Raw genomic sequence first — 15,073 nt, forward strand, 5'->3', positions numbered from 1 at the left:
TACAAACCACATTTAAAAGTGATTGACCTGTTTTAAAATCATACCTGTTTTCTCTAAGCTTGCTGGGGGAACTGGGATTGAACTACATTATTGATTGTATTCCTGAAACCTGTGTGCCCTCATTTCCATCTCCTCATATTGCATAGTGGGGGACTGAGTAGTCACAGGGGAAAAAGTGATCATACTATCTTTTGATTGAAACCACATCAAGTTCATTTCTGTGTTGCATTCTTTCCCATCATTGCCTTTCCTTGAACCCTACAAAGTATTCTCTGCTACATTATTCTCCTATTACTACTCCTAACTGATTAAAGGGATTGTTGATACTGTAATATTACCCATTGCTGCTCACTGTACATATTCATAAGTGTGCTATTCAGATATCATTCTATTCATAAAAGTGTGATATATATTGTTCAATTCTTCAAATAAACCTTTTAATTTGCAAAAAAAACCTACTTCTTGGCTCAGTGAGGTTGGGGAGATTCAAAGAGAGGGGCGTTATATAAGGGTTCATCATCCAGATTTAAAGAACTTTGACATAAAAATATATAAATAAGGGCTTCCATTGGGCAACCCATACTAGGCATTGACTTAGTTGGAGTGCTGGATTGAAGTCACTTACAGATTGGGGGCTCGTAGCGGGACTTCTGGATTAGATCTACCACTTTTGCAGCTTAATACAGTGTGCTAACTAATAGGATACATAAATCCTGTAGGGCTACCACGCTGTGTTACGCTGTAAAAGCACCCCTCAAAAAGGAACGCTCTCAGGAAACGGTCTGTTTTGCAAAATAAAATAATAAACTTCTGTAAATCAGGAAGGAAATCAATTTCCAGAATGACAACATTGGTAGACATCAAGATAGCTACAGAGCACCTCTTACATAAGCTATTCTTGAGAGGTGAGTGGACTGAGCAGGACCAGAATGTGTGGTTGCAGGCGATCACACAACAGGTCACTGTAACTGGGTTAGATAACTGGAGAGATCAGGGTCCCTTACATATGGCCCTGAGTGAACTATATATGGCCCCTAAGGCCAAGGATGAGCACAACAAGATTGCCGGGGTAGCAGCATATTTATATTTATCTATGGGAGCCATACAGGACAAATGTGCTGAAGGTCAAGTAGGCAACTAATGGCATTAGAGAAGGCCCAATCTGATCCAGACTCTTCTGAGCACAGACTGCAAAGGAGCCAGGAGTCAGAAAACGAAAGTAGGCAGTATCTAGTTAAAATCAAAGAAGATATGGGTATCCTGCAATAGGAAAGGGCAGACCAGGATACCAGAATTCTGGCCTTGCAGAAGGAGTATCAAGAAGGTTTGGACTCCCTACTGCACAGCCAGAAAAAGCTGGAGCAACAACTGGATTTCAATAGGGCATGCGTAGAGAAGGTAGAGTGCAACAAATTATTTCTGAAAGACCTGGACACCCAGGCAGAATTTGAGGAAGAGCGCCAGAAAGCTGGCGCCCTTAAAAGGCAGAGGGACGAGCTGGCAGCAGAGAGGCAGGCTCTTGCTCAGGAAAGGGATACCTTAGGCCAGGAAGTCTGTCACTTTAAAGGGAAACTGGAAGAAAATCACCTGGCCCTCCAGGGACTGGGTGACCTCCAAAAAGAGCATCACAACTTGTTAGAGCACACCAGGAGGGTGGAAGATGCTCTGCCAAGAACGGAACAGGCCAGTAGGGACGGGACTCAGGAGGTAACCCTCCTGCAGCAAAGACTGGCCCAGTACTCCAAGACAAACCAGGAGGCACAGAGAGAAAATGAGGCTCTCTGTCAGCACAATGATAGCGACAGGTAGCCATGCAAGAGAGGCTGATAGAGTCTAGTAAGGCCTTGATTGAGGAACAAAAAGCTCAGGCTCTTGCATGGCCACAGGCAGCAGAGGCTGATAGAGATGAGGTTCGCTGGGAAAGGGAAAAACCTGAGCATAACCTTAGAAGCCCTAGTACCAGAGCCTTCATCTCTCCCAGTCCCTGAACTCTGCCACCCCCATGTTCCCTGGCGCACATGAGCCCAGGGCCATGGGGATGGCAGATTACTATCCGGTCAGAAGTATGGGGCTCATAGGCCAGTACCTCCCAGGAATGGATGGGCGGGCATCTGGGTATGGTTACCCAAGTAGAGTGCAATTTAGTGGGGAACTCAAGGAGAGTAGGCCCACTAAGGGCATCCTGAAAACCTCTGCCCAGTTAGGTCAGTGGGGGGGTACCCATCAAATCCTGGGAGCAAGGAGGAATCTGAAGACTCCTCTGAGCGTCCCAGGACACAGGAGACTAGGTCCCCAAATTCAGCCAGCCATTCCCAGGCTCGCAGAATCCAGGAAAACCTGGAAGATCAGACGGGCACCTCTGGGAGCAGTGCCTCTGAGTCAGAGGATGAATGGACCAGGGTTACCCGAACCAAGAAGGCCAATAAGGCAAAAACGGGCCTTGCTTAAGGACCCCTTGAAACAGATTAAGGCAATAAGGAGTGTCATCACCCCTTATCACAAGAACGCCAAGTATTCTGTGTGGGAACACTTAGAGCTCTTTGGGCAAATGATGGAGACTTTCCATTTGAAAGACAGCAGTAGCTGCATTCAGTACGTAAAATGGACATTCTCCCCAGAATACTCCATTTTCTTTGCAGGGCTGGAGGACCAAAATCATTCAAGATGGTCCACATATAGGGCGGCCATCTTAAAGCACTTTTCTGTTCGCAGAAATCCCCAAGAGGCAGCCTACAATTTACAATGTGGGGAGGATCAGGCCCCACAAGAATTTGTGCAGGAGTTGAAGCGTACCTTTGCGCAGACTACCAAAAGGGTGCGCACGGACAGCAAAGAATTTGTTAATACATTTTTCCATGCCTTGCCAAAATACATCATGACCCAGCTAGTACCAGAGACCGGGCTACTACCAGAGAAGGGATAGCTACCCGTCCCGGGAACAGCCCAGGGGAGAAAACAGAAACCTGTATCAGCCTGAGCGGGTTTCACAGCTTGAGCGCCAGGTCCAAAACATGGCACAGGATCTGGGTCGCATGCTGAGGGATCAGCAGAACCCTAAGATGAGCATGCCGGCATAGAATGCCCCAAACTCTGGACCTGGTGCTCCAGAACAATGACGGGGGCAGCACCCCGATAACTCACTGGTTCCCAGGGAGGAGGCACAAGGGGAAAGGGGGTGTAAAGCCTTGGGGGAAGCTTCCTTCCCCACTTGTAAACAGCCCCTGGAAACCCAGGAACTGGAAACAAAATCTCCTGCCCCTAAAAGTCTGCCACCCAAGGAGCAGAGGGGGGTAGGAGGAACAAAGGACCCAAACAGACCCATTTTGTGGAGGAGGTACATATCTTCCAATTTGAAGGAGAGGGATCCTCAGAGGATCCTGGGGAAAGGATTTTCTCCTTCAGAGATGGGGGAACTCCTCCCAAAGAAAAATGGGTCCCAAAGGATTCATATTCAGACTGGGTAGATGTGGGGACTGAGCTAGCGCCGCCCATCATCCCATCCCAGAACCAACAGCATCAAAATCGCCTGGTTCAAACCCATCCTGGTGACTGTCTCCAAAAAGGGGGGGGGGTGGCCCAGAACCGGAACCAGGGGAACTCAAAACCTCTCCTATCTCCAGTTGCCAACTTTTTCTTTCAGATACCCAAGACTCCCCACAGAATTCTGCCCAAATCTCTTCTCTCTCCATGTCCAAAACTAGAAAAGTAGCCCACCAGTTGTCCAAAAATGTGCATTACCTGTACCCCCTTGCGGAGAAGGAGGGAAGATACTATGCCCCGGTTCAAGTACAGGGGCAGGGTACTATTTTGGCACTGGTGGACACTGGATCCCAAGCTACCATTCTGTCCAGAAAGGCCTTTGATGAACTAAATTCAGGAAGGGGGGAGAATTACCAAATTCCTCTCACCTCTCTTACTGGACAACTTCAGAACTTTGAAGGGAAGGAAATTCCCGTCGAGGGGACTGCGGGTTTGGACATTAAAATTGGGCGACACAAGGTGAAACACCCGGTCATAGTAGTGACTCCAGAGGGCACCCCTTGTTTGCTAGGGAATGAACTCCTGAGAAGGTTGTCACCCCTAATAGACTGTGTAAACAAGGTCCTCTGGACCCAGACTAGCCGACTAATAAAGTTGAAACAGAGTGTCAACCATGTTAGTTTAAACGGCACATGCCACATGGTTGAACAAAAATCTGACCAAGTTTAATTTCACTTCCAGAACAACCAAATTCCAGACGTGACAGTAATAGCAGTAGGACAGCAAACTGGTGATGGGGGGTCCTCTCTATTTCTGAAAATCAACCTACCTTCCAGTTTGAGGTGGTATTCCACGCTGGAAGGAAACACTCTCAAATTCTTTACCAATCCACAATCAGACATTCCCACTCCTATAGTTCAGAAAGATGAGAAATCAGCTCAGAGCCTGGCTGATATTCAGCAAATAGGAGAGCAGTTGTTCATACCTGTTCAGTTAAATGAAGGGAAGGACTCTGTTCTCGCCCGAGTGTGTGTGAACAACGGTAAGAGCTTCATCAGCGAAGCCATGTTCCGCCAACTCCCAAAAGATCCAGCCATTCCCACATTTAGACTCATAGACAAATGGGAAATGGACCTGGAAGAACCCAATTCCAAACATCTCCTGCCAAGCAGGTGTATGCTCAAAATCTCAGTTGGCAACAAGAGCATAGTCCATAATTGTTGGTTCGTGTGAGACATCTTTGCCGCATTTTACTTAGGCAGTGACATTCTCAATCGCTTTGCCATTAGTTTGGACCTAATAAACTTCAAAGCTTGGTCCCGATTAGTGGATAATCCCATGGGCTTTGATGACCCAGAGAAAGCATTTAGGTCAGCTCAACTGCTGCCTTATGCAGTTGAAATTCAGATTGGAGAGGAAGTCACCATCCCAGAAAGGACCCGACAATTCTCCCTGCAAGTGAAAGTTAAAAGAGGACAGAAATAGAAAAACCCTGATGCTTATATTCATCTAAATGCTTCTTTCCAACAGCAAGGGTTGGGGGTAAACCCAACACCATTAGTCAATATAGAACATGACACCATTCCAATAGAGGTGGATAACAGTGACTTAAAGAGTATCACTCTAGCCGCAAGCACCATTATTGGAATGGCGGTTGATAACCGACATTTTTCCATTGATTTAGGAAATGAACTGTTAGGACCAATCCCCAAGGACTGTTTTGACAGTGACAGTGAGGACACTACAACACCAGACAGGATTTTCACCCGGCATGTGGGGAACTTCCTGGTGTACACTTCTTGCCCTTATGGTAAGGAAGATGTGACTTGTGACTTCAGGAGGAATGAGGTGATTTTCCAGGTCCATGAGGGCTGCCTTTCCCACCTGAAGCCTCCAGTCCAAATCAGCACTCTGACCAGGGACTTCTCCACCCAGCTGGAGGAGGCCGCTGAGATAGCCAAACCAGAAGTCTTTCCAGGCTTCAGGCAGATGGTGGAAGAGAGAGTCAACCTAGCTGATGCCTGTGTGACTCTGGAACAGAAGCAAAAGTTGAAACAAGTTTTCTTGGATTTCCAAGATCTCTTTGTGGTAGACTCATATGACTGTGGTTGCACCGACATCCACACCACAACAATTCCCACGGACCCTGGAATGACTCCAGTGTTTGTGAAGCAATATCGCTTGCCTCTCGCATCAATGGAGTCCCTTGATGAAATAATTAAGAACCTTGAGTCCCGTGGGATAATCCATCCAGTCCACAGCACCTTCAATAATCCAGTGCTGGAGATATTGAAGCCAAACGGACAGTGGAGACTCTGCTCCGACCTTAGGGAGCTGAACAAACGGGTCCATACTTCCCGATGGCCTCTTCCCTACATTGACCAAGGGCTGGCCCAGATCCAGGGGTCACAGGTATTCACTGCAATAGACCTGACCAATGGATACTGGACTGTACCTGTCGGTAGGGAGGACCAATACAAGCTGGCTGTTACCTTTGGGGGACAGCAGTACACATGGACCCGGACTCCCTTCGGATACCTCAACTCCGGCAATGAGTTCAACATTTTTCTACATAAGGCCATGCCGAACTGGGTCAGAGGGGTAACCTGACTTATGTAAATGATGTACTCATCAAAAGCTCAACTGTGGAGGAACACATAGCGTAGATCTGTTATGTTATGACACAGTTGAGGACCGCCGGAGCAAAACTTTCCTTTCAGAAAGCACAGTGGTGTAGAACCCGTGTTAATTTCTTGGGGCATGAGATTACTCCTCAGGGTCTCTGTCCCCAGGAATAGAAAGTGGAAGCCCTCCAGAAACTAAAAGACCCCACAGCTCTGAGGGAACTAAGGAGCCTCCTTGGACTGACTAATTACAGTAGAAAGTTCATTGAGGGCTACGCAGAGATCACAAGACCCCTGATTCATTTTATGAAGTCGGGGTCAAGTGAGAATGGGGTCCAGAACAATCTGAGGCAGTAAGACAGCTTAAAAGAAGCCTCTCACAAGCGTGTTGCCTAGCTTACCCTGTCAGAAACAAGGAGTTCTTCTTGGAGACAGGGTTCTCTAATACATGCTTGACTGCAGTATTATACCAAAAGCATGACAAGGTCAATAAAGTAATCTCCTATGCAAGTAAAACTTTATCCTCTGTGGAGGAGAAATTCAACCATTATGAGATGGCACTCCTGGCAACGGTGTGGGCATTGAAGAATTACCGCCTGTTTATCCAGGGTGAACACATCATAGTGGAGACTCCACACCAGCCTTTGCAATACCTCCAAAGTGACAGAATCCCGGCCAGAAATGTGAGTAATTCCTGAATTACTTCCTGGATTCTGTCAATGCAAGGCTTTCCTGTGGAGGTCAGATATGGCCAAAACAAGAAGAGTCCCCGCATGCAAGGTCTGGCTGACTTGCATGATTGTGCCAGAGAAAACTGTCCCGAGGACGAAAGTCTAAAAATCAAGGACAACATGGAGGCATACCTCAATTCCCCACATAAAGTCTTTGAAGAAGACAAGTGTGAAGGAATTCCCACTGTCTATGTGGATGGATGCTCTTACCATGTTGACAACAACGGGGAAAAAGAACTTGTGGCCGGCGTAGGGTATGCATGGGTGAATGAGTACCCAGAACCCTCCGCTGGGTACAAGATTGGTCCCCAAAGTAGTCAAGTGGCAGAGTTGATGGCTGTGCATCAAGCCATCCTCACTGCTGTCCAACATTGACTCCACAAACTGGTCATAATCACAGATTCGGATTATGTACAGAACGGGTTTGTGGAGCACCTGGTTAACTGGAAAACCAGAGGCATGTTATGTGCTAATAACAAACCATTGAAACATGGGAAGTTAATTCAAAATATTGATGATCTGGTCACCTCGAATGGGATGACCATCTACTGGAAAAAGATAAAGGGTCATTCTAAAGTAGAGTGACCAGACAAAACTGGAAATGACTTAGCTGATCAGCTGGCCAAAACCGGGGCCATCCAAGGGGATCTAATAGAAACAGAGTCCCTGTTGGTGGAAATCCAGGTCACTGCTATCACTAGGTCCCAGACAAACGCTCACAATGATCTTTCAACTGCACAATGGAGTAAGGAGACCCCAGATGCTGATTTGATTACGACTCAAAAAGGGGATCCGATAATTGGTAAATTTTATCAACACATTGAAGACCCTGAGAACTTTCCCCTGACGGATACCGATTACATTGGGAAAGAGGACCTCAGAGTGTTGATGAAATGTCCAAAAATGTTCCGAAGCCAAGACGGTTTGTTGGTGAGTAAATCCCTAGCTGGCGATGATCAGTGGTTGGTTCCTACCTCATTCCGAAGCCTGATGTTAAATTACACCCATGATGTGGCCACAGCCGGTCATAGGGGGTTTCATACAGCACTTGAAATCTTAAGAGAGGTTGCATACTGGCCACACATGGGGCAGGACCTCAATCAATACTTGAAGGGGTGTCTTGTGTGTGCACAATTTCAGCCAACATCCCTCACACACCGTGCGCCTCTCCAAAAGAGGGGGATGACACTGCCATGGTCAGATTTGCAAGTCGACTTTATCGGGCCCGTGATTCGCTCCTCCAGGGGAAATAAGTACATGTTTACCGTGACATGCTTATTTACTAAATGGGTGGAATGTCTCCCGGCCACAAACTGCAAGGCTGAAACAGCAGCTGCCCTGATGATCAATCACATCTTTTCGCGCTTGGACTACCCCAAAGGATCGAATCAGACAGAGGTAGCCATTTCATCAGAGAAGTAATAACAATGATGTGGGAGATACTTGGGGTTAAAAGGAAGCTACATATTGCTTACCGACTAACCTCTAGTGGTGTAGTAGAACGATACAACAAAACAATTGTGAGCATATTAAAAAAAATGTGTGGGAGATTCTGGGCCAAGTGGGGATATTCGATTACCTCTTGTCCTAATGGCCATCAGGTCTACCCCTTCATCTGCAAATAAAATGTCACCGTTTGAGCTGATGACTGGACGCAGGATGGTGCTTCCCCAGCATCTGCTCTATAGAACCCAAGAGCAGACATTTATCAATGCCTCGACAATTCATGAGTATGTTGAAAATTTAAGAAAACACCTACACCATGCTTTTGCCTATGCTCAGCGAAATCTAGAAAGATCAGCCGACAGCATGAAGACCCACTATGACTTAAAGACTACCAGAAAAGAATACAATGTAGGGGACCGGGTTTATCTATACAATTTCCAAAGGAACCAGGCCAAACAGCAGAAATTTCTGCCTTCCTGGAAGGGACCTTTTGAAATTGTAGACAAGATCTTACCAGTCTCCTACAAGATCGGCATCCCCAAAGGCAGTTTGGCAGAAGGGAAGATAAGTGGGTCCATATTAATCAGCTAAAGTGTTGCCATCCTAGGAGGAGTCTTCTGGAACCCCAGAGGGGGCCACTCCAGATCCATAAAATTCCAACCCTAAAATATTCCACATATAGTCTATAAAATACAATAATAAAAATGTCCTGATTTATCAAATGTATATGTCCGCCCCACTACATCAATAGTTGGGGGAAATGTCTACAAATATGTTTTTTGCTTTGTCATCCTAGGAGAGAGAGAGATAGACCATGGAGACTGACCAAGCAGGACGACCCGGGGACCGGGAGCAAAGATCTGAGGGGCCCGGAGTATCGCTCAATACTCCCATCAGGACTGGCGAGGAGAACCGATCGATCCACCCCTGATGGAGGAAAAGATGCTGAACTTTGCCATTTGTGGAATCCGGAGAGATGAGGCGGACATCCCAGTCTTGAGAATTTCCATTGATGGAAGATCAATGACCATCGTAAGAGGGGGGCTTGTGGGATGTCTTAACCTACTAATCCAAGCCCTGCAACATCACTGTGCATTGCTGGCAGCAGACACATCATAATGGCCGCCGGAAAGCATGCTGCTTGCCAGAAATCACCAGAACGTGCGCAGTGAAAATCGGAAAAATAGGCCACCATCTACTTTTGCCTATGTCAGTGAGCACAGGAGATCACTGTCAAAACCCACCATTGGGCTACCCACAAAGTAGCCTGAAATCACTTGAAAGCAGTGCTGATTGCCAAAAAGAAACACAGAGCTGTGTGGAAATCCGTTTTCTTGATTGTCAAAAATGTGCAAAAATCATGGCTCACAAACCACCCAAAAAGATCCAACCTCCTTGTAGGGTGGTCAACATCATTCTACTGCAAGAATCTACATAAATATAAAGTCCACAGAAGTATGTGTTATCTGAACAAAGTCCACTTTTGAGGATTGCTTGCTGGAAGAAATCTCTCAAAAATGGGTGTAATACCGTTACTCGCCTATACCAGAAGCTGGCGTTTTAAAACCATTTTGTGTAAAGTTGAATATGGAACCCGATCTATGCCAAAGAAAGACTTGCTAATAGGTGGATACAATTTAAAACTATATTCTGAAAAGGCTTGAAGCAAGAAATTGTTTAATGTATGTGTCAAAAATGTGGGTTATATTATAAGAAAAGAACATTTTTAGACATTGGGTTAAGAGTTAAAGTTTCCCACACCGTGTTCAAAGGAATTCCACGCCTTCTCCCTGGACAAAGGGGACTTCCCCCTGCCCTTGGCTAAGAGATTGACAGGCTGGTGTCAAAAGCAACTGGGAGTGGCACCATGGTCTGTTGCTCTCAGTGCAGACAAAGGAATCCTTGGGCTGAATAGAAAATACTAATTTGGGTGTGACAGACAACACACTGCTGCCAGGAAGGAGAGACATGCGACCTCTGAGTCAGCACAGCTCTGGGGGTGGACCAGACTGAAATGTGGATGTAACATTGAGCAAATATATGTTTTAGAAAAATGCCTAATACATTTTTAGTGTAATCAAATACTCCTAATGTTGTATAGAAACCTGGTTGGACATTCTTTTATTTTGGTATCAGAGTGCTTTTGTTGTTATTGTTGTTTGCATGCTTCTCTGTTATGTCACTCACCCTCCTGAACAGTCTAGCCTTCACTCAAACCACACTACCATAAGAGGTGAAGGAGGGGTACCATTCATGGTTTTGCCTAGTTCTCTTTTAGGATTAAGATCATGTATGGTTTGTTAGTAGTGTGGAACTGAGTAAGTGTTTAGAAATCAGTACTCATTCCTCACATGCTGCAGAACTGAAGTAATTTTCATCACAATATCCTTGTCAGAAATATTGATTCCCCTGTTTCTCAATGAAATTACATGATAATTACAACACAGCTGTTGATCTTTGTCTATTTTTATAGAAGATGGGCACCTTAAACTCCCTCATAAGTCAATCAAAGTAATTTCTACTCAGACTGTCTTCATTTATCCCTTGCAACAGCAGCACACAAATTCCTGTTAAAGCCCTGCAAAACTCTCTGGCGATATGCTCTGTACCTGTAACTTTCCCATGCTTAATGTCCTCTATGACACATTGTATTTCCTTATTTTGATCTCTCCTTCATTCCTTTCCTCCTCACACTCATTCAGCCACGTTTTTGTGACAATGCAATCACCTGCAGTTTTACCACAAAGCCATATTTTGTTTGACCTTGCAGTGGAAGATTTCCTTGCAGCAAGCTGCTAAGGGAAATCCTCCACATTAACAGTAAAAAGTCGGGATGTATTGCAGGCAGACTTACTGTGGACTCCATAAAGAGGCGTTAATGCTGCCATACCGCCACTCATAATCCACTGGTAATTCTGTTGGATTAAATAGTGGTAAGGAAATTACTGCCATGTTACAATTGTTCTTTTCCACACCGCCATACTCGTAATGGGGCCATAGGTTTTGACTCAGTTGAGAAAGGCAAACCATCATGACTTATTTGTGCTTGGGAAGAAAATGTCTCTACTGCAGTAAGAATAATGAAGAATGTATTCACACAATTGAATTTGCAGTGCTAGCATTATTATTTTCGAAGATCTCTTTTCACTGCCAAATTATATTAAGAGTGGACTGATAGGGTGCTTTCACACTACCACTGCTAAAGAGTTTTCAATGTTTAATTGGATTTATCGCTCACAGCTGCATGGGTATTTTGAGTAGACCTAGTTTCTGACTGTGGATATTTGGACTTTCTGCCTTCACATTAAAATTGTATTGTATTAATTGGAGAAGGCCAAACCCTGCTAGAGGACATCATGGTTACATTGCACTTTCTTTTTTCAAACTAATGAAGCAGAAACTGTATGACGGGAGCTGATTTAGGTGGGCAGGGGACACAGTTCAAGCTTTTATAGGGATCTGTGTCTCTGTTTGTTTGTCTTTTCTTTTGCAGGACTATAAAGTAAGACTTTCTTGAACCAAAATAAAATTGACCTCATTGCTTCTTTTCCACTACAGCATGAGACAGAGAAAGTGGAAGATACATGGCATACTATGAAACAGACATTTGGAGATGAATTTGTCAAAGTAGCTGTGTTGTGCTGTACCCCGCACATCTGAAAGTTTCAGCGAAATCTATATTCGTAATCAAGTTCAAGCTGGCTCATCCTTAATTACACGGGTCATTGGACCCTGATTTCATAAAAAGGAATATCAATACTGGTAGCAATATATTCATACTGGCTCAGTGGACTCCAAGGTTCCTTGCCTAATTGATAAAGTGTACACTCTTGTTGTAAAAAGGATCTTCCCTGGGCAGTAAATACCCAGTTGGTTCTACATATAACGTCCTTATAGAGGAGATGTATCATGCGGTTAGGACCCGGTAAAAAGAAAGAAACATGTCAGACTGTCACACAGCCCCACTACAAGGGGATGTTAGACCCATCAACTTCTGCCCCACATTTCTACCTACACAAAAGTTGGGGTTCAACCAAATTAGGGTACGCTATGACCTATCCTGTTAATTTTGCTGCCCCGATGGGATCTATCCCTGTTGAATTTCCAAACTCAAGTATCCCTACCAGGGACCTGAAAACGCCTTCAAAGTACAATGTATGCATCCTAGTGTGGGAGCACTCACCAGTCAGCAATACGCACAGAGAATGTGATATTTTGATATACATTTGTTTTGAAATTGACAATCTCTACTGTAAGTTAAATGAATTCAGTGAATTCAATTCCTACATACATGTAATGCACTTTGTAATGCATTCTGTAACCATGTCATGGACCACTGTGTAACCCGGTTCTCTTGCTTCCTACTGTATCTCACATGTACAACCCTTATGTAACTTTGTTGTTCACCATGTCTATGCGCCAAGTTACCCTAGGGTTTGGCTGCGCTTTACAAATTAACTGAACTAAACTAAGTTACGCGATTTATCAAATAAAAATGTTCAAGCCCAAATACTTCGAGAGGACATAATTGGACTCATGCCCAATTTTCCAAGAATTTGATTAACGCGCATGGCAGGGATACACAGACAACAGATGAAATTGCCTTGAAGAGGACCTGGAGCTCGAAACACGTGTCGGCTGTAGCAATATTGGAATTAATATCACACGTTTGTATTATATACCGAAAAACTTGCATTTTTGTATTGGATTTGTACTATATGATCGTAAAGGGTTATAGCACAATTATCAGCATTTTACTTTCTAACACATATCTACCTATCCCAGAGGTGCCTGAGTCTTTCCAAATGATACTCCAGTTTTAGCTTAAATATCATGGCAAAGTATTGTAAAAGTGGCCTGCTATTCGAGATCCGAAGGATCCTTAGCAGCTATCCAGATTGATATTAAAGCCTGCAGTTACATATGTCAGCATCCATCATTTTTTCATCAGTGCGTCTCCTCCCCTCAGCCAATGTCCACATGTGTCAGGCATTCTCTTGTTCATCAGCGGATTAGGTCTCTCTCCCTCTCTCTCTCTTCAGTGTCCAGGGAATGGGGCTGTTCCCATCAGTTTGCTTTACAGTGGATAACATGATCCTGCCCTCCAGTCAATACTTTCTCATAGCTGGCACTACAATTCTGCTGCTCTGTATGATCATCAACTTGCCTATCCTTTGAAGAAAGAACCAGTGACAACTGCCCTATGCACAATATTATGTGAGACCCTGATGCCGTCACTAGATGGACTGTGTATACTGATCATGTGCTGCCTGTGAGAAACATGATGTGCACATGACTGCTGACCTGCAGCATTAATGGTTAGCCACATTTTGACCCTTTCAAATACAGCTGTATCCTCAGGTTATTGGCTGTACTTAACTGTCCCATAACTCTAAGCATCTTAAAATTAGTAAACATATCCTGTGTGAAGAATGTGTGTGAAGTAGAATTTGGAGTGGGTCCCTGTGTGTGTGATAATATCCATCCTCTGTCTCTCTATTTTAGATTAGGAAAAGGGTCAACATTGTGATCCTCATGATGTCCCAGTAGGGACGCTTTGTGGTACATAGTTATAGCCTAAGTCTATACATCTATGCTTCCACTTGAACTCTCTGCCTTTTATGCATTCTTGTAAGTTTATGTTGTTCTCATCATGTCTCAGTAATGATATCAGTATCTGCCTTTTGGGCATGCTCCTCCTAAACTCTTCCCACCAATAATCACTTTCAAACTTTTTCTTTGCTATCAGATTGCCCTTCAGCAGTTCATATGCCCGTTACTCCAACTATCTAAAAAGGGCTGACATGGCGACCTAGAAACCTTCAACTCCCTCCAACATGCCCTTGGCTCTCAAACTGTACTTCCCCCCTTTGGTGCCAACTCCTAGAGAACGCTCACTGAGATGGTCCATCTCTTGCCTCAGCTGCCTGTAAATTGTGTAGGTATATTTATTTCTATGTATGGTCACTTCTTAAGTGCACATAGACCACCAAGTAGTTCCTTGTGGTGAGTTCAGGAGTGGGGATATTTAGATGCTAAACACGTTTGGGAAAATCAAGGTTGTGAGTTTATGCTGAAGCACAGAAAAAGAAGAGCACAACTGGAAATCAAGAGGCCTGGAATTATAGAGTAATGTGGCAAGCATCTGACCATTTCAGTCATAGATAAATCGAGGGAGCAAGCTGGAGAATAAGATATCATTTTCTTTGGAAAGAAAGAGAGGAGGAACACTATACAGACAGAGCAAGACAAGGAATTGAGTTTTTGAATGGTTTACACTGCTTCATTGGCAGCCAGTGCAGGTTGACAAGGGCATTAGTGACATGAGAAGAAAAGTGGAGCTCAAAAGCAAGACAAGCTGTAGAATGTTGGTGAGTGTAATATCATCATATCTCAGAGATCGGAAGAGCACTCTAGAGAGAATTGGACTAGTCAATGTGAGATTGTGTATGAAGAAGTGATATCAATATGGGCCAAGTGGGGACGAAAAGAGACAATTTGTCGAAGAAGGCAGAAGTAATTCTAGCAAGAGAATTAAATGTGACCAGGCTGAGGGAGAAAAGTGAGCATTGTATCTAAATTAAAACCCCTATTTCTTACGACAGCAGCAGGTGAAGAGCATGTTGCTTATCAGAACTAATCCTTAGAGTATTATGACATATCTTAGATGCAAGCACAGACGTGCAGCATTGACATTGAAGAAAGGTAGTCCAGAGCTATCCATCCAGATGGACAAGTACCTGGATGTCATCAGCACAGGTGTGGAAAGTGAATTTAAACAGGAAAATAAGA

The sequence above is a fragment of the Ambystoma mexicanum genome, chromosome 5q (assembly GCF_040938575.1).
Source record: "Ambystoma mexicanum isolate Mex_15411 chromosome 5q, UKY_AmexF1_1, whole genome shotgun sequence".
Lineage (NCBI taxonomy): Eukaryota > Metazoa > Chordata > Amphibia > Caudata > Ambystomatidae > Ambystoma > Ambystoma mexicanum.